Source organism: Amphiprion ocellaris, chromosome 1 (genome assembly GCF_022539595.1).
Source record: "Amphiprion ocellaris isolate individual 3 ecotype Okinawa chromosome 1, ASM2253959v1, whole genome shotgun sequence".
NCBI classification, from domain to species: domain Eukaryota; kingdom Metazoa; phylum Chordata; class Actinopteri; family Pomacentridae; genus Amphiprion; species Amphiprion ocellaris.
Window position 1 is genome coordinate 3,560,027 of NC_072766.1, and position 27,783 is coordinate 3,587,809.

At 40.3% G+C, this 27,783-nt stretch overlaps 2 long non-coding RNA genes across 2 annotated transcripts in view; one reads left to right on the forward strand and one right to left on the reverse strand.

Annotated features, from left to right (window-relative positions):
- LOC111565754 (uncharacterized) overlaps nt 1–27,783 on the forward strand; it is a 245,524-nt gene that overhangs the window by 90,535 nt on the left and 127,206 nt on the right. The window lies entirely within an intron of this gene.
- Nucleotides 1–27,783, reverse strand: part of LOC118470001 (uncharacterized) — a 61,814-nt gene that overhangs the window by 3,367 nt on the left and 30,664 nt on the right. Inside the window, exon 2 of the long non-coding RNA XR_004846995.2 lies at nt 16,051–16,140. This is a non-coding gene — a long non-coding RNA (uncharacterized LOC118470001). The remainder of the gene's footprint in view (nt 1–16,050; nt 16,141–27,783) is intronic.

Below are 27,783 nucleotides of genomic sequence, written 5' to 3' on the forward strand. Positions count from 1 at the left end.
GTTAAGTTAAACCCCCATGTCTGGAAGTGTTTGTATTTGGGTTGTGCCTTTAGCTCAGGCTGCTAGTACACTTTCTATTGTGCGTTCCCATCTGTGTTTCCCTCTAAGTGCTCCCACTGTCTCAATATTGACAGACTCCTAAGGGGAAATGGTCCGCCAGGCCTCTTTAAATTTCAAATGAGGCTGGATTAATGATATCATCGGAAGATTGGATCCTGGATGGCCAGACAGTTTCAGGGACGGTCTCTATTTGGAAGCACGAAAGGCAAATGTAAAGCATCTTTCTGTAATTTTTTTAAAAAGACAACTGAGACAAATCATTTTATTCGCTTGCAACTTATTATTTAAAGCTACATGTCAAACATCCATCCATTTTCTATAACTATTTCCTCTTCAGGGTCATCTTGAGGTGATTCTAATTCCAGCATGCAATGGAGGTGAATTAAATGTCTTTGCTAAATGCTCACAGCATTAAAAGTACTATTTGAAAATTGAACAGCAGCATCTCTTTCTAGAAACGGTGGCCCAGTTATTTCTATGGGGACTGTTTCATCATCGGAAGCAGTTTAAAATTCTGAATTTTAGCAGCAGATAACAAATATTGCATGTTTTTACTTGTACATTTTTTTCTAGTAATTTAAAAAATAGCTATGTCTGTTTGTCTCTTGATTTATACACAAGGATCAACTGTTAGTTCCCTTTACATGTAAATACTGCAGCACTATTTAACGTATCAGTCACTGCGGTAGATAAGAATAATAATAGTAAGACTTATTTATAGGTATTGCTTCTTTACAGCACACATACAGTAGGTAGTTTTTACAAGCTCATAAAACTGTGCTTCTGCGCAGGCATGTTGTGACGATGATGTGGTTTGCTCGGATCTACAGCACGTATTGTTTAACCATGCATTATAGAGTGCTTTAACACCCCATCACTCCTGGCATCTCAAAATACATTACTCCGGATGCGACACAGTTCCCGCGTGCCACTGAGTTTACGCTGATACTGAAAGCCGACGTCACTGGTGGAGACAGAAATGACGCACATAATCTGATTCAAATATTTATCCTCAGGGAACGGAGGAGGAAGTGCAGCTCTGCTCTCTGACTCCACTGGAGTCCTGATAATAGCTCTTCACCAAGCCTACCACCTAATACCATCTTGTCCCTTCCAGATCCGACAAGTGTATTTGAAAATGTCGTCATGGAGGTTTCCTGCCACTGTTTAATTTAAATCTAATCTTATCTGCAAATTAGTATTTGGGATTTTAATAGGATTCTACTAAAATTGCTGAGTCAATGAGAAATACACAGGAAACGAGAGGAAAACCAGCACGGTTGCATTCAAAGACATGTCAGCATCAGGGATGTTGCACATATTTGCCAGGTGCATCTTCCTCTTTTTCTTTCTCCTGTGTCTCTCTCTTTAACACAGACACAATCACACACTCTGCACCTCTTCTCCAAAACCAGGCCAATCTCCTCCTGTCTGTGGAGATTGAGCTGCTCATCAGAGCCTGTTAATTACATCGTTCTCTAAAGGGATGACAAGTTAAGCCACTCTTTCTTCCTAGTTAGGTCTGAGGCATGGAGGCGGGTCTACAAAAACTAATCTCAATAATCCATTGGGTGGAGGGAAATGTCTCTGCTGTCATCAGTCATCAATGCTTCCAACTATTGGTCAGCAGAAAATCTCCATTTGCGTCCAGCTACTACACAAATACCATAATGGTGTCCCTGTATGGCTCTTCACTTCTGTGCTTTTTCCACATCTCCCCCAGCCTTAGTGACCATCCCCCACTGTCCCCAATGCCCTGCTCTATTACAGCATGAACAAGGACATAATTGCAGTTTAACACAGCTATACACACAGAAGAAGTATGAGTGTCCTGTGGTACTGTGGGTCTCTTTGGAGTTGCATCCCCCAAGTACAACACAACCTATATGGCAACACTGATCCCTGCATGACTGGACCATCACCATATTTATATGGGTCATTATCTGTCAGTATTTGTGCTGCATAATGGTACATGCACTACTTTTGAGCATTGCTCAATTTAATGTGGCTTTTTGATTAAAAAAAACTCTTTCATGTCAAAGTTCAAACAGATTTCTTCAAAGTAATTTCAACTAATCAAAACTATGAAGCATAAAATAAATGATTTCATAAGTATTCACCCCCTTTAAAGCGACTCATCTAATTCAACACAGGTGTGCTAATGGGTGCTAGACAATCAGTGAAATGGAAATCATCTGAGCGCAGTGAATGTGTCTCAAGTGACTGTAGTATGAAGACACCTGTATCTGGATGATACAGTCACTGGTGAATTAGTACTCCTACATATAACAGCACCATTAAGACAGAAGAACACTCCAAGCAACTCAGTGAAAAGTTGAGTGAAATGCATGAATCAGGCAATGGATACAGACTATCCCTTGGAGTACAGTTAAATCCGTCATTAAGAAATGGAAGGAATATGGCACATACGTAAATTGACCGTCCTCAAAAACTGAGTGACTGCAAGAAAGATAGAGTGAGGGAGGCCACCACGACACCTATGACTCCTCCAAGGGAGTTAAATGTGTCAGAGGCTGAGATGGGAGAGAATGTGCACACACCAGTTTTTCAGTCATTAAAGCTTTACGCAAGAGTGGAACAGAAAAAGCCACTGTGAAAACATCTTGAATAGAGTTCAACAGAAGGCAGGTGGGAGACTCTGAAGTTAACAGGAAGAAAGCTCTTTGGTCTGATGAGACCAAAATGGGGCTTTTTGGCCATCAGAATAGATGCTGTGATTCAAACACTAAACACTGAACATCATCACAAACACACCATCCCCACAGTGAAGCATGGTGGTGGCAGCATCATGATGTGCGGATGCTTCTTTGTCACAGGCCTCGGAGGGCTTTTAAAGGTATAAAAAAATGTTGTGGTAAAGTTTAGGGAAATCCTGGAGGAAAACTTGATGCAGTCTGCAACAAAACTCTGACTTGGGAGAAGATTTGTTTTCCAGCAGAACAATGAGCCGAAGCACACCAGCAAAACTTAACACAGATATGGGTTAAAGAAAAGAAGGTGAATGTTCTTGAGTGGCTGAGTCAAGACCTCAATCCAACTGAGCATTTGTGGCTGGGCTTCATAAGGATTTTTAACTCACAATCCTATACAACTTGACGGCGCTTGAACAGTTTTGCAAAGAAGAATGGGATAAATTTGGAGTGTTTAGATATGCATTAGACCCATCCACACAGGCTCCACGCTGTAATTGTGGCCAAAGGTACAATACTGACTTGAAGGTGGTACAAATGTATGAAATCACTTATTTTATGTATTATGTTTCCATTTATTTGACATTACTTCACAGAAATCTGCTTTTACTTTGAGATGAAACAATCTTTTGTTTTTGTAAATTCTTGTCATGAAGCCAAATTCTTTTGACCATGATTCAATATTGAAAAGCACTAAAAGAGGAAAACTTCTGAGGATGGTGAATAGTTTATGTAAGCATGGTTTTTCATATTATATGTAATACTTCCTTTTTAAATGTGCAGTTTGTCAGAGCCCCACCTCATCCGTGTTACCATCAGAGCGTGTTAATGCTGCTGTCTCTTTACTCACATTCAGTTTTTATTATTATGTTGTGATGATTTTTGATAAAGGTCAGATGATACATCTGCTTACCGTAACCTTTCAGCAAGAGCTTTTAATTAGTGCCTTCATCACTCAGCATATGGCTTAGTTTGTGTGAATGCATGTGTCTGCATGTGCCTGTACACAAAGGAAGAATCAACATGGGCCAAAATAACTGCAAGAACACTGTAAATGGTCTATGACATTGATTCTGGAGGCATAAAACACCGTTCTCATATAAGATAATTCCCTTATTGTGTGTTTTTGTGATAATGATAGAGTCTCATACTGGCCTCTTCAATCTCCCAAAATCTTCCAGGTGTTAAAATATGTTGAGATCTGAGAAGTGTAAAGGTTAGGCCTATAATTTAATACCCATCAGATCATTCATTAAATCAACCTCCTCATGAAACCTCTCAGAATTTCTGTTTAAATATAAATATTTTCTACAGTAAATGCATTTAGACAGATATTTAAAGCCACCTGAGTTATGTTTTATCAACATAAAATATCTTCTAAATGTAAATTAGTCCTGGTCATGACCATTCTTGCAGTAAAACTTCCTCTCATTCTGCTTTTTCCTTTAACTTGTCACCCTTCTTCCTGAGATTGTTGATGAAAGTCTAGCAGAAGTTTTGGATAAAAAAATATGGCCAGGATCCATGTTCATCCATGTGTGCATGTGTTTATGTGTGGATGCTCATGAGTCAACTCAACAGTTTGCTTTATTGTCTGGTATCTTAGCGAGCTGATAGCGCTGCAGCCTGTTTACCATTGGTTGGATATTAATTGGTCTGATAAGAACAGCAAAGACTAACTCCCTGAGAAAACAGCCCAACCCCAATCACTTCTGTCTTCAAACATGCTCAGACACTTATACAATCTGGTACTGAGATTGCAGTTTTGTCCTATGTTTTCATGTGGCTTGACCAAACAAATCTGCAAATGTACTTTTTTTTTTCAATTCTAAACTCCTTTTCCTTTTCTGTGTGTGTCTCTTTCCTCATTCCTTCTTTTGATCCCTTCCCTCCTCAAACATTAAGCTACAAAATGAAGTCTGGCCACTTCAACCATTTTCTCGATAGCCCAGTGAATATCAATAGCATCTGCGTGATATTTACTGGTGTGGGGAAGATGAATGCCCTGCTCTAAATGCTTCAACCTCATTGCCTCTCAGAGTATTAGTCATGTAAACAACGTCTGCTTATTAATGGTAAAAGCTTTCCCTAATGATCCACACCTCACATGAGTCTGAAATATCAAGTCAGGGCATAAAGAGCAGTCATAGATCATCATAATGAATGATGGGAGGCTGGCGGACGGCTGGGGGAGGAGACCTGTCCCGATGCTAATTCACTCTCTATTTCCCTGCCTGATTCATATGCTATTTGGTCATAATACATCAAGGCTGTATGATTCTTCCATTAAAGCAGAAAGCTTTGCTTTCACTTCACTGGAGGTTATTTGTCAGCATCATAGAACACTTATATATTTGGAAGAGACGCCATATACCCTAAAAGTCAACAGTAAGGAGACACACAAGTCACTGTAAATTTATGCAAAGATGAAATCACAATCTGATTTCCATTTGCATGTCAAGTTGCTGTGTATCCTGAAGGCAACTCCTCTAGGAATGCAAGTAATTTACAAACTTAATCAAATGTGTTCAAAAGAAGCAGTATGTGTCTTTTAACGAGTGTTCTGTTATCTGGCTGACATGATCAGTCCCCTGAGGGAATCCATCAAAGCCCTGTTGTCTTTATCACGCTGGATGGTTTCGAAGAAAATTGGCATGACTGTAAATTTGTTCTTGTCAAATGTTGAGTAATCAAAAGCCAGCCAGCCGTAAATAAACAAATTCACTTCACTACGCCGTGGCATACTAACTAGCTTCTCTACAATATTGCTCATAATGGCGTGATTATTTTTATGGCGCTGCTGAATGGTCAATGACAATTATATTTCCATAATGGCTCGAAAAGTGTACCGGTGAATGTACTCTAACTGCCTCTACCACTTATTCGCCACATCCATGAGCAGGTTGGCTTTAATATGTTCAATCTGTGTAAAAACACCACCTCGTTCATATCACATCAGTGGGATAATGAAAGTACCTCAGGGAACAATGGTTAGGGGTCAGCAATAGGAAGTGGTGCATTAACGTTGCTGTAGGAGGGTAACACTATCCATGATGCAGGTGAATGTGTCTTTCAAGCCTCTTAAATCTGATGATTTGATTCACTAATTAGCTCTGAAGGTTTAGATGGAGAGCCTAATGGATGGGTGACTTAAGTGGTGCTGAAACCATCTGTTGTCGGTTCTTCTTCCTTTTAGCCGAGGCTGTGGACAAACAACCCCACATGACATGGGATTTACATGTAGTGGACGTTAACAATGGTTTATTTTGTAGCTTCCAGTGAGGCAATTTAGTGTTGCTTAGATGTTGTATAACATCTGCATGTGAGAGTGTGGGTGGCTTGTTTAGTGTCTCCTCTTTGTTCATTGCCTCCAAATTGAGAAACCAAGCAATTCCAGAGTTTACACTGTGTTTTGAAAGACTGCAAAGCATTGCATGACTAACCTTTTAAAGGAGGGCGTGGAAGTTTTGTTGTGAGACACTGCTGGGTGGAGCACTAGTGGGATGAACTGAGACATTATCTGCAATGGTTCAAGAACCAAGAAGTGATGACAGTCTTTTCAATGTAAGGTACATAATTCTTGCAGAAAAGTTGCAAGGAAATAGCTAAATGCATTTTATAGGTATATTGCACAATATTGTCATCACATGAACAGAAACATTTGAGTGTTGTCTAAACTGGGATGGTGTCATGAAACTCAAAATTGCTGTACTTGTATGCACTTGATCCATACCAGCGACTAAAACCCACAATGTCTTAGCCTCCGGCACAATTTTGACAATTCTGTCCCCCAACTTCTTTACCATACAGTAATAAATCACTGGAAGTATTTTAGCTACTTGTCAGGATCTGTGTTACGTAGTCTTAACAGTTTATGAGTGTAAGGAAGGGTGTTACTGAATAGACAAACTGTAATTTGTTAGTGATTGGTTAGTGGTCACGGTGCCATGGACACGGCCCAGTGTTTCAGATACACTGCTATTTGGTCCACTGAACATGGATCTTTTAACTTAAATAATCATCATCAGCTCTCTTGGCTGGAGAGCTGCAGTGAGCAGAGAAAATGAGCTGATGTTGGCTCAGAAAATTACCATATATGTTGCTCAGGTCATTTTCCAAATCATGCTAGTGTAAAAAGTCACCAGATTGATAAATTGTCAGTAATGTCAGCTAGAGAGCGTGTTGCTGTGCACGAAACAGAAAGACTTTGGTGAAATGGTCTCCAGTGTGGCGCGTAAAGTTAACAGCATTGTGTGCAGCTTGCAGTTCGATTCAGTTTAGGTCAGTTTTTATTAGAGTCTGTTGAACCTGAATGGATTCGGAAGTATTTAATTCAAGCAGCCACCGAATACAAGCTATTCAATCAAAGCCAGGATTCCCACAAAATCTGACATCTATCCGGGCTGACTGGGTTGTTTCTGCTTATGAAGCCATCATTCACCGGTCAACTGCCCTGCGAATACTTTGACTCCTGATGACCTGAGTGTCATTCATCATTTCAGCTCCTACAAAACCCAGAATGCTGTCCAAGAAGGGCAGTCACTCCCAGGAGCCCAGATCAAATCGCCTAGACTCACACACAGTGCATTACTTATGACCAGAGAACCACTTGACACAGAAGTGGTCAAGATTATTGCTTTATTGGTGGCAAGAGGATGTCATTTGAGATGCAGGACGAGTAGCCAAGCTTTAAAAGCACAGTGGCTCTCCGATTCCCACTTGTAAAAGTGCTATCAGGCCTGTCCAGCCAGCTTCGGCGCCTGTGCCGGCCTTGGCACTGGCACTAGGCTGGAACTGGGTCGTGCCTGGGGCCGACTGCACATAAAATCACAGGAAAGATATCATGTGCAGAAATACAATACTCAAACCCCATCCCCCACTGTCTGCTTCACCGGCCGAGGCCTGGATCTTCTCTGGTGTAAAGTGCGATTGAGTATAAGAGCCGGTGTGTATGTTTATGCTATATGAGGGCAGTGGGTGTTAGGGGTCGCTGGGTAAGTGTTGCTGAAAATGGAGGTATCTTAATTAACATGGAACTCTTTTCTTGTTTGTGTGCGTTTTCTGGGTGTATCACTTGTCATTGGGGGTTTCGTGTGGCTCTTAATATGTCTAGGCCTCACGGTATGCTGATATATGGAAAAACAACGCTGAAAGTGATGACACAGGATCACTTTGTTTCACCCTGGAGCCCCAGCCTGACCCAGGGCTGTGCCATAATAATAGCTCTGTGTGACAGCCATACTGCTTCACTCAGAACAAATGCAAGCTGACAGTTGTTCCTGCGTGAGCGTTAGTGGACTCTAGCTGCTGCTGGTGGCCTCGCTCCAGCTCTATTGTACTGTAGGTAACAATACCACTGAATGGTACTGTGCCAGGGATGGTGATGCTACAACCGGGGGCAGTTGTTGTACATCGTGTAACTGGGGGAAAGGATGAAGCAGCAGGTGACTTATTGAAGGTTGACTTGGTGTCAGCGAATATATATCCTATACAACCGGAATAGCAAGATCCATTAAGTAATATCTGTGAAGTTTGTGGTTCACTTTCACCTTATCAAGGAGATACGAGTTTAATCAGAGGACATGCTGAGCCAGGTGTGTGGCTGCACTGCTAATCCCATACACCCCCTTCAGGATAAGGGGAATCCCCGAGCTTCAAAAGACCGATCTGGTTGGCTACTGGCTGGCCAGGTCCGTTGGCTTTGACAGGGTCTTTGTTTGTAATGGCCATTTTGTGGTTGCAGGGGACATGGAAGGGTCGAGTATCAGGCTGCCTGGCCAAACAGTCACCCCACTGTTCTCCAGCAGAGAACACACAGAGCAGCCTCAATTAGTTTCTCCAGTAATCTCCCTCCCCTGTCACATGATCCGGGCTGTTTGTAATAACACACAGGGGGCCTGGGACGGCCCGGTCAGGAAATGAGATGATCCATGGCTGACAGCTTAGACACACAGCAGCCACTTATCTGTTATTACTATGCTGCAAAAACAATCTCCCTCTCCCCCTGTGTGGGTATGTTGCATGTGTGTGCACGTGATCGCAAGCATACAAACAAAATGAGGTGTGATATCAGAGATCAGAAGATTAGCAGTAAAGGCTAATCAGATTTATGTGTGTGTGTGTCCACATACTGCCTGTGTGCACAAGATTAAAACATAACCACAACTCGGTGTCCCAATAGCAACTTGTTGACTGTGATTTGGGTGTGTATGTAGGTTTTGAGAAGGATGCTGTGTTAAACTTTGAACAATTGTTTCAGTGTACTAGACCTCCATGTGCCCACCAGAGGCTGAGCATCTCAAATAATCAGCATCAACATCACCTGTGTCATGTTCTCTGTCAGTGATGTGGATATTCTGCTCCACCTCGTACCTCATCCATCCCCTCACTGTCCTCCTGAATATGTAGGCTCTACTGGCTATGGAGCACGATTGCAAATGATGTCTCTGTAGAGCGTACACACAGATCTCAATAAGAGAGAGAGAGAGAGAGAGAGAGAGAGAGAGATACCTCATCTGAAAGGCTCCAGTTCAAAGGCTGAGATTTGCTTCTCTTTGGCTCTTGGCAGAGTCAGAGATCAAAGCTAAACGCTGAGCAACAAATGTGTGTTTCTGTCACTGGCGATTTGTCAGTGTGTTTGATCAGCAGCCTCCCTTATCTCGCTGCCTCACTCTGCTGCTAATATGCAGTAATGGACTGCCTTTCATGAGACAAGAGACGGGGGGTTGATGTGAAGGATGTGACTGAGGTGAATGGAGTAGATGGGAAGACACTTCGCAGACAAATCACACAGATTCCTGAAAACTTGAGAGTGCACACATCGGTTGCGTCTATGTGTGTGGATTAGGAGTAATTCATGTGCATCTGCGTCCATTCTGACATTAATGAGGATGTCATATAGTATGTAGTTGTTGATACTCAATATTCGATAGTTCTTTATTGAAATGGAGAAATGCACACCTCCTTCCTGATCCCAGATCACAATCTTTAGCACTGATGTCCTCCCTCATCCCGTTTTTCTCTCTCCTCCTCTGTCTTATTTAGGACTTTGCATATATTAAGACAGCAGGCAAATAAACCCCCTTCTCTTAGTTATTTGGATAAAAGAAAATCCTGGCTTTGACCTTTTTATGTTAAAATCCATGTGGTGGTTGGTAAAAGGAAAACAATTCCCACAGGATGGGCTGAAAGGCCTGTTTATTCTGCCCTGGCTGCCTTTGGTCTGGCAAAGGAGGAAATAGCTTGGCTTTTCCAGTCGCTGTGTAAATACTAGAAGAAGTGTGCCACTGTGCTTTAGCAGAAAACTGTGTTTTTACAGTTCGTACTTAACTTCACAAGCATATACAGCTAATCCAAACGGCTTTTTCCCTAACAAAGAATCAAACACTTTTTGCTTTTTACAAGTTAGAAAATGTCACTGTTTTTGGAGGCTGTTGTTGCTGCCTCTGGGCACAGGAGCTTTTTGAAACGATGGTGTTTCAAAGTGTCTTCTGACCAAACCTAATGGCTTCCTGCCCCATGTCTGCCTGAAAGCGAAAATGTGACATCATCGGGCTCTCCTCTGGATTACTGTCCTCTCTGATCCCTAACACCAGCCGTGATGGGTCTAATTAGACAGGTTGGATGTGGCTATAGATAGACATTATGTTTCAGTCTCCCTGTGTAAATGTGTGAGTTTGTGCTTTAGGAGAACAGTTATCGTAGCAATTTGTCCATTGAGTGTTTGTGAAAACACCCCGCTGATAAAATGACTCCAGTAAAGAACTGTGTTTGACACACTAAACCCACCGCCCCTACTGAGAAATCACCTCTGCGGTCCAAGGCAGGAAAGCTCCAATGACACCAGCTGGCTGGCCGGAGTGCAAACCACAGGGTATTGGGACTGTCCACCTCCTCCTTCTCCTGCCAACTCGGCCTCACACTGTGCACAGCTGGACAGGAACTAGATTAATGTTGTTTGTAGGGCCGGCATTAAATGAGAGTTCAGTAACGCTGAAAAGGAGGATGAGTTTGTTGTTGTTGAAACAAAGAGGCAATAAAAGGCCACATCTGAATGTGGCTGTTGATTTGTGTCAGTCGCCGCTGGTTAATTAGGGCTCCTAGAGGATTACTTTTGGTTTCCTCTCTGACAACTGTTGAGGTTCTCAACGTCTTACAATTTATAGTCTTTGTCATCACATTAGTGTGCATAATTAAACAGCATTTTACTGGTTTATGCTGCATGTGCTGCCTTTGTGAAAGTGTAATATCCACAGATATAGTCATAGTTACCTCTGTTTACGGTTAGGGTTACCTAACCCTAACCCTGGCTGAATGTCATTACTAGGAACACACACTCACACACACACTCACACACACACATCATTCTGCAAATATTTTCATGTTTTTATTACTTATAAAGTATTTTTAAAATCTTCTTTTAACTTGGAGAAATATTGCATTTTATCGAATATAGTCTTTTATGTGTCGTATCGTTAAATATGTATGATTCTTAAGTTCCTTTCTCTGGTGCTGGTAAATTATATTACAATGTTATTTTTAACAGACCACCTAGCAAAGCCTGTGCAGCATTTTCTATAAGAAAAAAATCTCATAAACTTGTTATTATTATTGGAGTTCCTGTGTAAGGTACACGTGACAATGCATTTTCCTTTCCCAAGTGAAATCACATCTTCCTCTCTTTGTTACACTGTGTTGTTTTAGAGGAATGGATGCTCTGAGTCATTTTCTCGTAAAATGTTAAAAAAAAAAAAAAGGCAGAAAGAAAAATGAAAGGCAGCCGTGAAACACCAGGATAACCATTATGGAGCAGATTACAAATAATGACAGCAACCTTAATCTGGCAGGAGCTAAAAGCAGTGGTAAAAGCAATGCGATATATTCTTCCACTCTCTCATGAAGACATAAATATGTCTTGTTGCGAAGGAAAACAAGCATTTTCCTCCTCTCTGAATAGTAACCTGTGCTTTGAGTGGGTCTTGGAATGAGAAAGAGAATTAAGTGTTTATCTCTAGCTGGCTTTGTATGGATATGATCTGTTGTGGACCTCTGCAATAGAAAAAGGCTGTTATCACACGGCCCAGTTTGCTCTCCTCTGTGCCTGACGTCTTTGATGGCTGAATCTCGCTGTGCAGGGTCTTTGTCAGATTTTCTAGTAAACCGAGTGTCTGGTTCCAGGAGGCAGTGGGACAGAGCTAGCGAGAGTCTCAGGGGGGATAGGGTAACAGGTGGGCTGAGTGCCATTCACGAGGGTCAGGCAGCACAATGCTAGCATCTCCCTTTGATGCTGATACTATCTTCTGTGTGTCTGCTCAGCCCTGCTCCCTATTTCACTGCTCAGCGACTTTACATCCAGTTGCCTCCGACTGTGTCTGCAGAACTGCCCCCGGATCCAATAACACCGCACCACTGTAAGACAATTACCCGCTTTAATAACGGGCGTCATTACACACCCACTGGATAGAATATGAAAGACGAATTCTGAATGCACCTGTGTGTGTTTGTGGGAGTGTGAGCGGCATCAAATCCCATCTGCACTCTTGCTGATCGTTCCGGGAAGTCTTTATGAGTTTAGTTTCATTAGAGGCTCTAAACTTGTCCTTAATGACAATGTTTAGGTGAGAATAATTATCGTTTTGTGACTGATGACTAGTTTGTTGTAGCCCGAATCCCATGTTTTATTACGTGCGCAGAAAACACATCAGCCGACTATCTTAAATGTGGCTTTACATAAAATCCAGGTGTCGTGACCAAAGCCACTCTAGCAAAAGCATTACCACAAGCAACAAAACAAACCATTCATTACTAAGTTGGAATTTTATAGCTGCAGAACAAGTCATGCATTTTCATTGGTTTACTGGACCAGTGCCGACCATCCATAGTGTGCACGAGGCCATAACATAGAGAAAAAGAACTGAGAGATGGAGAAGGAGCTGATAAGTCATTTATGAGACATTAATTATTAATAAGCATCATGATGGCAGAACAGCGACCGAAAACACACAACGCCATCTGGACTATGAGGACGGTTTGTCAAAACAAAATGGATAAATGAAATTTTGATTAAGTTTATTAGTAGATCAAGATCTAATTTACACAGTCGTTTGTTGCGCTTCTTTTCCAGAGAGTGCTCGGGTTCCCGACAATGATTAGTGTGCTGGAATGCTGGAAGTGTGGCACAGATAGAGGCATGCTAAGATTCTGATGTTCAAAGTGCGGTCATTACAATAATAATATAATGTGCTTCACTTTTATTATATAGTAAAGATTTAATGGAGCTGAATTAGTTTTATGAGAACAGTGAACGAGTGAGTACCATCTTTGCTAATCCCTTTATTTGGTGCAATGGCAGCAATGCTGGCCAGTGAGATGGTCCATAGTCTGTCCTGGTAATACCCAGCCAGAGTATATATATATATGTACATTTATTAGCATTAGCAAAGGATGTGCTCAGTCTTTCACTGGAGGAAGAGAAATTCCTAGTATTTCACTTTAACACAAGGTACCATCTATGACAGGGTGACTGAAATTTATACACCTGCAACCTGCTTAAACACTCTAAAGCTGCAGTGACATTGAGAAAGCAAGATAATTAATTAGCAAGCAAGAAGAGCAGTAAAATAGGGAGCTAAAACAATGCATTGGTTCACCCCACTTGTTTACTCTGTGTATAAATGATTATATCATCTCCTAATTAATCAGTTTGTAGTAAAATTATCAGATAACTGCAGAAGTCAGCAAGTTTGTGGACGGCTATGAGGAGCATCATTTGCACATCAGCCTAAGTTAATTACATCAGAAGTGTTTTATTGATAGTGTTGTAGAGCAAGTTCTTTTTTAGAGTATATATTAACCTTTAATGTTACTGTTAATCTGGTTACTAACCACCCGCCTGTTTTGTCTTTTTGTTGTTATATGTAAGCTGCTGAATACTTGAATTTCCCTCGGGATTAATAAAGTATCTGTCCGTCCGTCTGTCCATCCAATGAATTAACTCTATTAATTTTAGATCACTTTGTGAAGGAAAACTTGCTAGCCATCATTATTACCATTACTACTACTTGTAGCTTTTGCTAGTCTTTCTTAAATGAACAGAAAGAGGCAGAGTTAGGCGACGTTTTAACTTGCTTGGTTCTTTTCTTACTGAGAACATGGTCACGCTCCATATATATGTTGACTGCACTCGGCTGAGATTTGTTCTCAGTGCTAGCATGGCCACCTCCATATGCAGTCTGACCAATTAGGTGGCATTCTTTTTACATTTGCTTTGTGTATTTATACTTGCATTAGTTTTTTCTTATCCGAATGGAATATCCAAGTTGCAGTGCCAGGTGGGAATGTCTATTTCTCCTTGTCTGTCTGTCCTTATTGATTCTCAGTTTCTAAAGAGGTCTCTGCTTCTTGTCTTCTGTGGACTCAGGCTTTTGTCCATGCTACATAATGCAAACTTTCTCCCCTACATTTAGGCCTCTAATCCACATAGAAATGGAAAATGGTAATTTAGGTCACTCAAACAGATTTTTTATTTGTTTTTTTTTTTCAAATGCCTTCCTAAGTTCAGATTTTACAAAAAAAGATTATTTTAGATCCCAAATAAATCAGAGACTATTGTCCTCTTACCATATTGTTGGTTGATGTAAAAATTTGGAAAAAGTGAAGCTGCTTGTGTTTCTGTTGGTCAGAAAGTACCAGTTGTATCGTAGATGCTACAGGCTGTGGAGATACTGTATGAGTGCAAATGCAGCAACAAGTTGGATGCTGATCATGTCATGTTGAAAAAGAGTTGTATATGGATATATTTAGTGTTTGAGTCAGATGACTAGGATCAACATATAGACAACCTAAAACCAGATTTCAAACGGTGTCATGGAGCATTTGGCATGAATGGAGGAGACACCAGAAACTTATCCAAGCAGCTTATTGCTGTTTGTGAACTGCGACAGCTACATCTGTCGTAGCAATGCGCCACAGTGTTTACAGATGCCAGTGTCTGCTTGTTTAGGGCAAATATAGCCATGGCTCGTAAGTTCCTTCTGCAGTGTTTTATGGTGGTTGCATTACCACCATCTTCTGAATTGGAGCGTGGATCAGACTCGGTCCTGTGACATGCTATGCTTTTCTGTTACCACCTGCCTTTTACAAAAATGTAAACATAACCCTATATCCCTCATGCCCTGAGTTCAGTTGTTGCAGTTTTTCTTTTAGTTTTAGCTCATAATTTGAAGTGTTTTGAGCTGCACAGGTAGTTCATTTTGAAATGCATTCATTTGATTGATTTATTAATTTGGTATTGAATTGGGTGTTGAAAATTGTAGAACTTAAACTGGGAACTGAAACTGAAACTGGGAATGAATACCAAATTTCTGGTTTTGTGCCATCCCTATAGGGGCTCCCACAAATTTGCTGCTTTGCTTTGAGATGTTTGAGATTTTGTTATTAGTTTGCATGGTTGTTTTTTTCTGATTTTGTCCATATGTTCCTCTTCAACTTCTAAATTCTGATGCAGTAATTCACTTAATCTAAAATCAATCAATTTTCAATAAAGGGAGTCTCGCTATGTTATGTTCCAGTGCTGTGTAGAATGGTCTGACTTTCCCTTGTCATCATTATGCTATAGGAGAGAAAAAACAACAAACACTCTGGCTTCTTTATATTTTTCTAAACCAACTACAATCGTCTTGGGTGATGTTAAGCCACAGCGTCCTCTCATAATAATGACAGGTAATTTTTTTGGTGGAACATTTGCATGAAAGGAAACAAGCACGACCAATAAAGTGGATAATTCAGCCCAAAAAAACTAAAACACCAAAATGGCAGGGTTGCATTTACTGCACAGTTAAAAGTTTTATCAAAACTTAAAATTTTCAGCGTGTAGGTTGCTGGAGGATGTTGTTGCTTTCCTCCATAGTGAAGGGGATTTAAAAACATGTTACATAGCTCAAGGGGAGGAGAAAGCCCAATGAAATGTGTGGCCAAGTCTACATCCAGTGAGTCAGACTACACAAAAGTAACCTTGACCTTGAAATCCACTTTAAAATCATTCGAAATGGATGAATTTGGAACATAGTTGGCAGTAAATGATGAAAGCACACATCATCAATAGAAGAGTTCGGGAACCATTGCTGTAGCCTCACCTGTGTAACCGGTTTCTGGTGTTCATTATTTTTCATTAATTCTGTTCTTTTGCTTTGTATTCCAGCCAAGTCAATGGGCCTGAAGTAATACATACAGGCCTGGCTCTGTCTCTGCAGCCCGTCGGTCTGTCAAAAGGTATCCTTACCTCTACAGTTCCAGCTAGGGGCTCATATCACGTCTTGTTGCTGGAGCAGGTGTTTCACTGCTGTAGGAGAGTTGGCATCCACCCAGAGATCTAGAGAGAGGAAAATGAGAGATTCTGTCATGCACTGGGTCAGAGGAATGCCTAACTATAATCATCTGTGATGGTATAATCATAGCTCAGTCAAACTCTACTCCAGGCTTCTATATCCCTCACTCTCTTACAACTGCGAAGTGCTCTCCGTCTCTCTCTCTGATATGAGTGAAACTGGCAATCTGACTTTAGAGAGTCAAGTCTCAACTTCGTCAGAAGAGTCTTTATCATTCCGAGAGTTTCTTTTTTCCAGGCTAATCTACGAGCGCTTCTCCCTTTTTAATCTGCGTCTGTGTATGAAGAGTGTCCCATTGGGACTGCCATACACTAGAAGATTAATGAACCCAATTTGCAAAAGTGACCTTTTGGCTGCTAAAGCAGTGCCGCTGCTAAGCCTCTTAATGCCTGCCTTTAAAAAAAATGTTGTTATAGAGAACAACTCTTCAGATAAGAGCATGGAAAATAAGCATATCAGAAGTTAGAGGAGGAGTCTGGATTAAAGTGGAGCCGATGTGGCCACCGTGCCAGCCCCCAGAGCACCAGCTTCAGTGAGGAAATGTAGCATGATCTGAGCATTAAATACCCAAAATCAGAAGTTAGGATGATACTGACAAGCCCTGTTAGCACGTCAGAATGTGACGCTTAACCCGGATAAATGCAAACAAGCACCATGAGTTGACGTGTGATTAGAAATGTACCATGAACACGTGCTTACAATGGAAAGGACACAGAGAATATTGGTGTTAAAATTCATAAAATGGTCATTTGATTAAGCATTTACTGTTTTTTTAATGGACTGTCAAATGACAAATAGTTTAGATTTAAAAACATTTTATGGCACTCAGTTCTGATGAATAATGGAGCTCCATCGTTAGCCCATTAGGAGTGTGTGTTTATCACCATCCTTTGGATTTCTTGACATTTCTTACAAAAAGAAAATATCACAGACGATGTAGCGCATTCAAATATTTATTCAAAGTCTAATTTATATCGATCTAGTATGACTTTCAGACTAATGTAGCACAAGAAAGCAAGTGGATGGTGTTAGTAATGTTAAATGAGATGAACCTCTTACTGTTAACTGTTTATTCAGAATCAGATGCAACAGTGATTGTTGTTGTTGGCTTTTGATGATTTTTTTCCCCCCATTCCTTCTAGTTATTTGTCCAATAGCTGAATATCTGAGTTTGATATCTGGATTTTCAAGAACATTTTGTCAAAAAATAGTCATGGCACATGGGAAATAACAGGCAGTATGGACAGTAATGACAAATGGATAATCTCTAAGTGATGGGTCAGTGTAGTCGATATTTGGTTTACATTCATCCTTATTGAATACAGTCACAGTGTGCCCTTTCAGCTGCAGTCATATAAACTGGTGAAAATTCAACATGTGGACCAGGCATATCTTGAAATTAGCACACCACACTTTGAGCCGAGTTAAGCCATTAGAATTAAAGATCACTGGCATAAAGCCCAGACAATTTGTAGTTGACGAAATAAACAAATGGACCGGGTAGCCGACAAACTGCATACATATTCTGTGAATGTTTTTATGCGTTACGCTCCTGCTCATCAAATTAAAAGCTCTTTAGCCTTCATGTGCTGGAAAAGAAAAATGTTCAGGATTCCAATTCACTCGTAAACGTTGTCCATTCAGTGGTCAGAACCTAAAATGTATTTACTGCCTTCCCCTTCTGAAGGTACATTTAACTTTAGAATATGGATATTGCATTTCTCAGACTTCTGAGTATTTGGCACAGAAAAAAAAGGGATGTCAGAGGCACTTTGAAGAAGCATTTTAGCGTGAGCAGCTGGTAGTTCAGGTTGGTTTTAAAGGTTTGTAGCGAGCAGTCTGAAGCTGTTCTTTTTACCCCACAGTCCCGTGAGCCATCACTCTCGCTGTGAGGACATATCACCCAGGCTTTTAGAGCTATTGCAAGTGCACTAAAATATGATTTAGCTGTGGAGCACAGCTCTAATTCTTCAGCCATTTCTCGTATTCCCTACCATATTTATTCCATTAAGATGAATTAAATGCATTTAAAGGGAGTAAACTGGGCAGCGGGGTGCCTTGCCATGCTCCAAATTACTAGATAGTGGTTATTTAGCAGTCCCTTTCTCTGGTAGTAAATAGGAGAGTTTAAAAGAGGCAGTGGATGGGTTTGTCATTGGTAGGGAGATTGATTATAACGTCATTCATTTGACGCAAATGTATGTTTTAAAGCAAATGGGTGAAACATCAGGTCTGTCAGGAATACAGATGAGAGAGTTTGTGCAGAGACAGTCTGATAGCAAATATATACCACAACCAGTGGGAGGTATTTTTATTCTCCTCAGTGAGAGCCCGTTGTTTCTACTTCTTGGAGTTTCTTTCCGCAGCAGTCTGTCTGCAGTATGTGTTCACTACTGCCATGTGTGTGTGTCTGTGTGTGTCCGTGTGTGTCCGTGTGTGTGTATGAGTAACCAATCCTTGTTATTGAGGAAAGGCTTTCTGGCAGCACAGTGTTATGTCATATAACTGTAGCTCAGTCCACACACTGCATCCTGTCCAAAAAATTATGAGTCTGTCCTCCTCTCTGTTTCCTTGGCTTCTCTCTTTGTGCTTCAGTTTTGAAAATTAGGCAAAATCTTGTATCCTCCTGTGATACATGGAAATTCAGTTAATTTTCAGTTAACTCTGAAAATTGTTTGCAATTAGAGCTGATAATTCCCGTTGGGAAAGGCCCATCAAATTTAAGCCAATATGATTTTTTCTAACAGAACATAATACAGAAAAAGATGCTTTCTTTTTCAACTCCACTGTTTGCAATACATTGTAAAAAGCATTTTTGCCATTTTTTAACTGTATTTTTTACAATCAATTTACTGCTATTTTACATATTTTCCCTGATTAGGTAAATCATTGGACATATCTTGTAGAATCACAGAAAAACTATATTATTTTACTTGTTAATTGTTTAAAACGAACAAATAAAGAAACTGGCCAAAACTGTGCATAATGTCCACATCAAAATCCTTTTTATATATATATAAACAATTGTTGCATTTTTGAAACGGTGCAAACATAAAATTACAATTTTACTGTATTGACATTTGAAAATAAATCACATTTTTTTTGTTGTTTTGACATTACTTTTTAAAATTGCTTTTGCACATTAGAATATTGTTATTATACAGTATTTTTTACAGTGTGCTTTCAGCACTGTCTGCAGCACATGTAGCAGAGTATCACATCTGAAGTATGTGTGTGTGTGTGTGTATATATATGTGTGTATGTATATGTGTATATATATATATATATATATATATATATATATATATACGCATAAATATATAGCAATGCTTTCACTATATGCAGTATTTGTTTAAAATGACTTCACATTTAGGTAACAACTGAACAGTTCTTACGTTTTGACACAATATTTTCCTTTGTTTAAATAAATAGCATGAAAAATTAAAAATAGCATTAATTCTTTCACTGACGTTTACATGATATAAAGTGCCACAGTGTTGTTAGTCTTTCACTCTGGAATACATCAGACAGCACATGTTGAGTATTAGTGCTTTTCAGCTTGCCCACTGCAGTGTGTTTGATTACACTGAGGAAGTAGCATAATGTTTTTTTTTTTTAACTGGACAAGAGCAGTCTGTTGAAAGTGTGGTCATTGGGTGAGGACATTAGTTACCCCCTTCCTCATTCACACAGCGTGCTCACAGGGGCTGAAGCCATCACCTAGCAACCAGCAGAAAGTTGAGAGAAATTCCTGTGTGTGGTCATGCTCACTCACAGCAGAAGACGACCCAAACTGTCAAAACTGGTGCAACAGAGTCACACCTTTGCAACGCTCATGCTGGATAAAGTTTGATACAACCAGAGAATGGTGCATTGAGACAGGTGTCTTTTTCTTCTTCTGCCACCACTGGGGCCCCACTTATAAGGCAATATTCTACTTTGGGAGATAAACACAGTCTGCGCTCTGTGTGTTGTTTAAGTGTTTAGCATCTGTCTCTCGATAAGAAAAGCTCAAAACTAATTAATACCATCTGAGAACAGCGTGCAAAAATGCTCCCGTGTCCTCACAGTGTGGGACTTGTTCACAGTGGGGAGGGGGACAGACGGACAGAAAATTAATTTGAGACAGGAGCGCAGTGAAAAAGGGAGGAGGAGCAACGACTCGGAGAGAAAAAGACGTAGAGAAAGAGTCCAGGGAGGCAGGCAGTCTGGCCCAGGCGGGGTCCCTGGGTTCCCCCCTCGGTCTTCTGTTTACACACAGAGAAATTTCGGACAATTTCACAGCTCCCCTTTCAGTGGCCATTGAAAGGGGACAGATTCCTTCCTGGTTACTCACCCTCTATCCAGTGAGAGTGGTTGCTATCATGGGAAAATCCAAACCTTTGGCATCCTCAGTGGGTTACCTCTCTGCGTTGTGCTATAGCCTCAGTGCAAACAGCGGCCCCGAGTAATGCCTGTGAAATCTGTGTGTGCGTGAGGTTCAGGGCGCATTGCTGGGATTAAATCAAACAGGACCCCTCATTCAGGGGGTCCACTCTGCAGTGCCGGGGTCTGTTTGCATTCATGTGGTTCTTTCAGTAAGGTCCAGTAGGAGCGTCTCTCTCTGTTTGCTCAGCGCTGCAGAATGTATACAGCATTGTCTCTCATATGCGGGCTGACCCTGCCAGATGCCACGGCCACAAAAACCTCTTCTCCTTAATCAGACAAGAGCGTCCAGAGGGCAAAGTGGCACGCCGCCATCCATACCCGGTGCAAGGGGAGAAGTGCAGGGAGATGGTGAAAAGAAGAGATAGTTATGCATGGATGTGGCGGAACGGAAGGTGCATGAGAGGATGGAAGTCTCGCCAGGCAAAACAACAACAAGACTCAGCCTGGGCCATATTTCAAGGAGATGGAAGAGACCCAGCTCTCTTTATGGTGCCCTTAAATATGCTTAAACTAGCTCTGGTCTCTTTGGCCTCCCTCTTCCAGACAGGAGCTATGGGCCTCTTTATGCCTCGTCCCAGGTGTCTCATTACACAGCCACCTTAACACACACTCAGAGAACAGACTCATATAGTTATGACCATCTCAGCCAGTGTAAGCTGAACTATTAGAATAACATTAGGCTCAAGCACAAAGGCAACCACAGAATTTTCTGCAGCTCTCTGTACGTTTTACAAGGTTATGGAGGCAGTTAACTGTGTGTGTGCCTTTCAGAATTTCAGCTACATGTAAAAACATCTGATAAATCTGATGTTAGAAGAAAGCACTTGCAAACTGTGTGAAGGTTTATGACTCTGTGTGTGAAAGGATTTGAATAGAAGTAATCAGGTGTGCTTGGCAATGGTGCCGTATTCTATAAAGGCCTTCTCAGTCATAGTATATGTAACATTGGCGGCTTCATCAATCTCTTAAAGTGCATCGTGTCATTCAGACATAGGTCACTTTTACATTAATGTTCCTCACGGTTTCATTCAGGCATACAACGACAGACTGAGCCATGGTATGCACACAATATGTAATGAATACTAATGCTCTGATAAGCAAAGGACTGAACCTAAATCCATTCTGTAAATAATGATTTAACTGTAGCTTAGAACCTCTGACTCTGTCACCTTTCTGATGTGAAGTAAAGCATCCTGCCGTTGGACCAATCATGTCTCCATGTGGGGGATAATTCATAACTTTGAGCAAATAATTAAGTTACTGCTGTTCTTTCACGCATGTAAATGTCCAGAACTTTCTTGCTTTGGAGATGCTCATATGGATCCTGTTGCTGTCTGATGCTGCAGGTATTTAATAAACTGAGAGGAAAGACTTCTAAAAACAGCTGGAAACAACAAACTAAACCGAACTCAAAACTCAGATTGCAGCTGGCATTAGTTTTTACTCTGTCATCATCACAGTGAAGTTTTCTTTTTACAGATATTTCAATTTCTTTTAAAAAAATGGTGAAAGTCTGGCGGCAAAAAAGCCAGAAAAAACACACTAAAAATGTTGAAATACTGTTTAATATGTGTAAAAACAGCAAAAATACTGACAAATATCAGTAAGATAATGTCAAATATATCATAACAAAGATTTTAGATTCACCCATTGTAAAAGGAATAATTACCATTTGTAAAAGTACAGATTTTTGATGTGAATTTTCTACAGTTCTGGCCTGTTTTTTTCTTTTTAAGTCAACATGTAAATTATACTATTTTGTAATTTTAATATATATTAAATGTAATTTTTCAAAGCAGGGGAAATCTGTTTAAAAACTGATAAAAATAATCATTAATATACATAATTTTTATTTCAAATAACTGGAAATATCTGTAACATTATATTATTCTTGCTAAATTAAATGCAGTAAAAAAAGGAGATTTTTTTTATTTTCAAACACCGTAAAAGGAAAAATTAGTATTTGTAAAAATACAGATTTTTGATGTGAATGTTATTTACAGTTAACATGTACATTAATACTTTTTTTCTGTTTTTACAAGATATTATCTGTATTTAACAAAACGGAAAACAACTATTTTTCAATCCTTAATAATATATATTTTTTTCTTACAAATACCAGTAGATATCTGTAGAATAATGAGATTTTTTGCTGATTTAAATACAATAAAAAATAGTACAATTATACCGTAAGAGGTTTTAGTAAAGCATTATTTTACATTATTTACTGTTTTTTTAGAGCTAAAATGTAAATCAATACTTTTTTGTGTCATTTTAGTTAATAGTTATATGTAATATAACAAAACAGAGAAAGTCTGTAACAATTGTTCAAAAAATTACAGTTACATTTAGAAAACATTCTCTCTCTTTTTTTTTACAGTGTTTGAAATTGTTGGGCAAAGTGAATGAGAAAGATTTACGATATGTGTCATGCAAACTGTGCCTTTTGCACTCTCTGTGATGTTTGTGTTGTTTTTGGACTAATATTGATGTGAAAACGTGGAAATTACCCTCCCTAACCCTCTTTATGCAACTCAGAGTACGTCACTTCTTCAGTTCAGACTTGTACCATGTGGAAATTTACATGGAAATGTTACCAGGTTGAACTGAGTAGGATATTTATCACCGTTTTACCAGGAAAATGATTCATTGATTCACATGAAACGACACGTTCAGATTAACAGGAAGGAGTGCATGCGTTATTGTTGAAAAATGGTGATGTTTGGTGATTTATGTTTGTAGTTAGGGCGAGCAGTGAGACAATCTGAGGCTCAGCTCGGCGTTGACTGTATTGATCGCTCTCAGCATCAAACAGAGAAAGCAGCTGAGAGACAGCGGGAGGACTCACTAGTGTACTTCCTCTCATATTCGGCTTTGTTCGTGCACTTCCCTCCAGCACCCCACCCTGTCCTCAGCACCGCCTCCCCCTTTCTCCCTCAGCAATGACCACTCAGAGGGGAGATTGGCAGGGGGGGAGGAGGAGGAGTGGAGGAGAACGCAAAAGAGAGCACTTAGTCTGTAGGGCATTAATAAGCATAGCTCTTGGCGAGCAAGTGCTTCCTACATTCCCACACAAAATCACACGCACTAACACACAAGCACATATTCAGTCACTCGCACGCTCAGTGATGGTTGGCCACTTGCCAGCACCTCTCTGGGGTTGAAAAGAGGGGATGTGTAGTGCAGACTACAGCAGGAGTGCCTGTCTGAGGGAATGGCAGAGAGTGTGCAGAGCGCCGTGCCACTGTGGGACAGTCCATTATCCATAGCCCTCGTTCTGAATTTCAATGGTTCCTGCCAGAAAATGGAGCGCCAAAGCTTCAAGCAACAGGCAAAGGCTTCCTCTCCTGAGGATCATATGTGTCTGCACATTCACATATCCAAGTTGGCTGCATGATTCATATTCACTCAGAGTGAGAGCAGTGATGTTGCTCCTGTTTTAATGACCTCCCCTGTCATTCGTCTTATCTCCCGCCTCATGTAGATGTGGCATGTTTGTTTGGCAGGGACTTGAATGGGCTGCGATGGCCTCTTTGACCCACAACAACAAGCTGCTGGCACGACCACATGCCGAACACTGAGGTAATAAATTTGGCAAATAACGGAGCAAGCCCCCTTTCTCAGCTCTGCTCTGAGAACTTCATCAACGAACATTTGGCCACCTGGTCGCATCCACCTCCCCCCACAAACCTGTTGTCATCTTTAGGGAGTGACACGACCTGGACGGAGGCCAGCTGAGGCCGAGACGAGCTACACGAAGGCCACAAAATAAACACGTTCTGCCACTGCAGAAAACAGGCTGGAAGAGAAAGGAACATATTGAAGCAGAATGCGATAGTGGCCACTAACAAGAGAGAGTGAGTGAGTCAGGGATTTATTTTGAGTGACTGAAGAAGTAAACACTGAGCTTCTGAGTCAGCCATTTGCTTTTCCCTTTTATCCTTTAATCACGCTATGTAGAGTTCTCCCTGCAAAGGCTATTTCTGTTCAGTTCAAAAATTTGAAGCTCAGGACAGCATATGAAGGAATCATCTGCTTTATGGTGACATATTTGCTTTTAAAGTATATTTTAAGTGTGACTAGCCGTCTGAGCTCACATGGATAATTTAATTCCACCAGTAATCTGAATAAGAGCTCAATCAGTGCAAAACCTGCCTGACTGAAGCATCTCGAGCAAAAGAAATGTTATTCTCTTTCATTTCATCCCGTCAAAGAATGAACCTCATGTCATGTCATGTCTACAATGTTTTTTGATTACTTTCCCTTTTAGGAAATATCTGCACTCTTTCTGCACATGCTCACTGGCTCCCATGGGACAGCACACCACTTTTGCTCCTATTGTTTCTCATTTACTGGTGCTTTATACAACATTTTTGAGCTGTGTGTGTCTCTCACGGGAACCGCCTTTGAATAGGTGATGTTGTCTGGTTTTGGAGAGATAAAGAAAGAGCTTGTATTTTGTTTAATGCGTCCTGAAGTAGTATATTTCGATATACAGCAGTAAAGGAAAGCAGTCCCACAAATGTAAGGCAAAGTGCTGGATTCTGCGTTATTGTGCAATTTAGGACTCTTTAATCTGGAACAAGTAAATGTGACAATCTACCTAATAATTCTATTCAATGCACATGTTAATATTTAGCAGAGAAATACCAATCAAACTGATTTGAAACAGTATTTGAGAGAAGCGCTATACTCTCCAGCTTATTGGAAAGAAAGAGATAAAAATCTCTTCGGGTAGCTCCATTGAAGAGATAAAGAGACTTTGTTGACATCACCGCTGGGAGTCATTTTAGTGTGAAGTGGCTAGAGCAGTCTTTAATTTATTATTGATCTCCTGCTACATCAGACTTGTCCGTTTGTACATTAAAGAGGGCTATTACTGTCCTTCAAAGCACACCCTGTCATGCAAAAGACATTTAGCGTGTTTTATTGTTCTGCAGGATAAATTTGCAGCCACAGGAGATATTCTATTTCATGTTATTAGCTAAATGTAATGTTTATATAGGTCTTTTCACATTTTGTAGTGATAATCAACATCACTACTGTACTTTTCCACAAAACAATTAACAGACTGCATGCTAATTACTTGCACAATGCAGGAAAAAATTTGATCAATATTCCTATGTCACATGTGAAATCAGCCATTTTTCATTTGTAGCCCTGAGCAGTTCTCTGATACCTCCTGTCATGGGGAAACCTGGAATATTCAGGAGCTCTGGAGGAAATGTGGAGGCATAAAGACATGATTTACAATGTTGTGCCTCGAGGCCGGGGTTGTGTATTTTTAGTCCTGACCCCACCCCTCCTCCCCCTCGGACGGTCAAGTTCTCGTACTAATACTTGTCAGTCATCTTGATGAGCTGTCTGCCTTGAAATGGCATCTTGCCTGCGGCTGATTTACACAGTGCACAAGCTGCAGAACCACAACAGGTGAAGCAGATGTTGAAGGCACCTGATCCAAAATGAAAAAAAAATGCACATTGGAAACACATTCTCTACTTGCTGCATATTGTTTTTATTTATCTGATGCAACGTCCCTGACTTGTCTCATGCCAGAATCGCATGGACCTCAGGCCACAACACACAGACAGTAAATATTATCCTCCTTTCACCCCTTTTACACCCTTTTAGAGGAGGCATGAATACGCCTCTCCTGAAAATGAACAACTCTACTGCCAGACTAAAAGTTGAAACTGGAAGATTCTGCAGAATCCTGGCTTACATCCAGTGTTTTCAATATCTGCACGTGGCAACTATAGTTCAAACCAAGGCCAGATTGGAAAAACTGAATGGCTAAAGAGTGGTCAGGCAACAACAAAAGAAAACATACTATAGTCGTTGTTAAAATAGTTCATGTTAATTGGTTATATGATGAAATGCAAACTCTGATCTCCTGCATTAACCCTCATGTCGTCCTGTGGGTCAAAATTGACCCGTTTTAAAGTTTGAAAATGTGGAAAAAAATGTATTTTCACAGTGAAACTTCTGATGTCCACATTTTTAACATTTTTGGGAAATCTTTGAAAATTTTTTTAGTGGAAAAAAGAAAAGTTAGAAATGTTTTTTAAGAACATTCACACAAAAAAATCAACCAAAACCCAGCGAATTTCAGTGGATTTTGGTTGATTTTTTGTGAATGTTCTTAAAGAAAATAGAAGTTTTACTGATATATATGGAATCACTTTAGATATTTTTAGGATTTTTTTGGAAGATTTTTACAATTTTTAAAAAAATATTTACAAGAATTTTCTTGCCAAATTTGGGGGATTCTTTTTTTTTTTAAATAAAACTTTTAAGGGAAACTTTTAAGGAATTGTTGGAATTTTCTTCCTGAAGGTTTTGTAAATTTTCAGAAATTTGGGGGATTTTTTTGCTGATTTTTTGGATTTTTTTTCAGACAAGGAAACAATATTTTTTAGTGCCTGTAAATGAGGACAACAGGAGGGTTAAAGTCCTGATAGTGGAGACACCCAAACTTTCTGCCTTGCTCAAGCAGGCCACACTGGTTTCTGAATTTGTGTTTTAGTTGTCTTAGCATGTAAACACTGAGTTGCAGAATCATTCAATAAGAGCATAATTCCTAGGATACCAGTCTGAAATAAAACAGCAGTTTCAAGCAAGTTGGATATTTTTAGGTAAATTCTCTGCAGATACACCAAAAATATAGCCTATAATAAATGTTTTATTTTTCATTGCAATGTAAAAAAACACAAAAGGCATACTGCTGCACCAACCTGTGCCAGCAAAGCTCCATCAGTGACGGCAGATTACACACTCAGACCGACGGTATTATTGTCAGGGGAGGAATCACTCTCATTACGGCTGTGGGAGATCTCGCCGTGGCTCCCTCCTGTCACTTTAGCACTCAGGTTGTCTTTGTTAAACACACAAGGCAGCATTAGAGGCGATTAATACAAAATGAGCCACATTAGAAGTGCTTCATTACAACGTATATCGCTGAACAGACATGATCACATATACACATTTTAACATGTTGGAATTTTAATTAGCCGTATTCCTCTCACTAGTCCAAACATGCAGCACTTCATTAACATACCACGCTGTTTCCCAATATCTGACATGCATTAAACATGGCTCTTAATGAACGTGACCAAACTGGTGCCGGCTTGCTTTGATCTACATGACGGATCTCCGAGCATAATTATTCATAATCTGTGTTTTGTGTGTATGGGCATGTT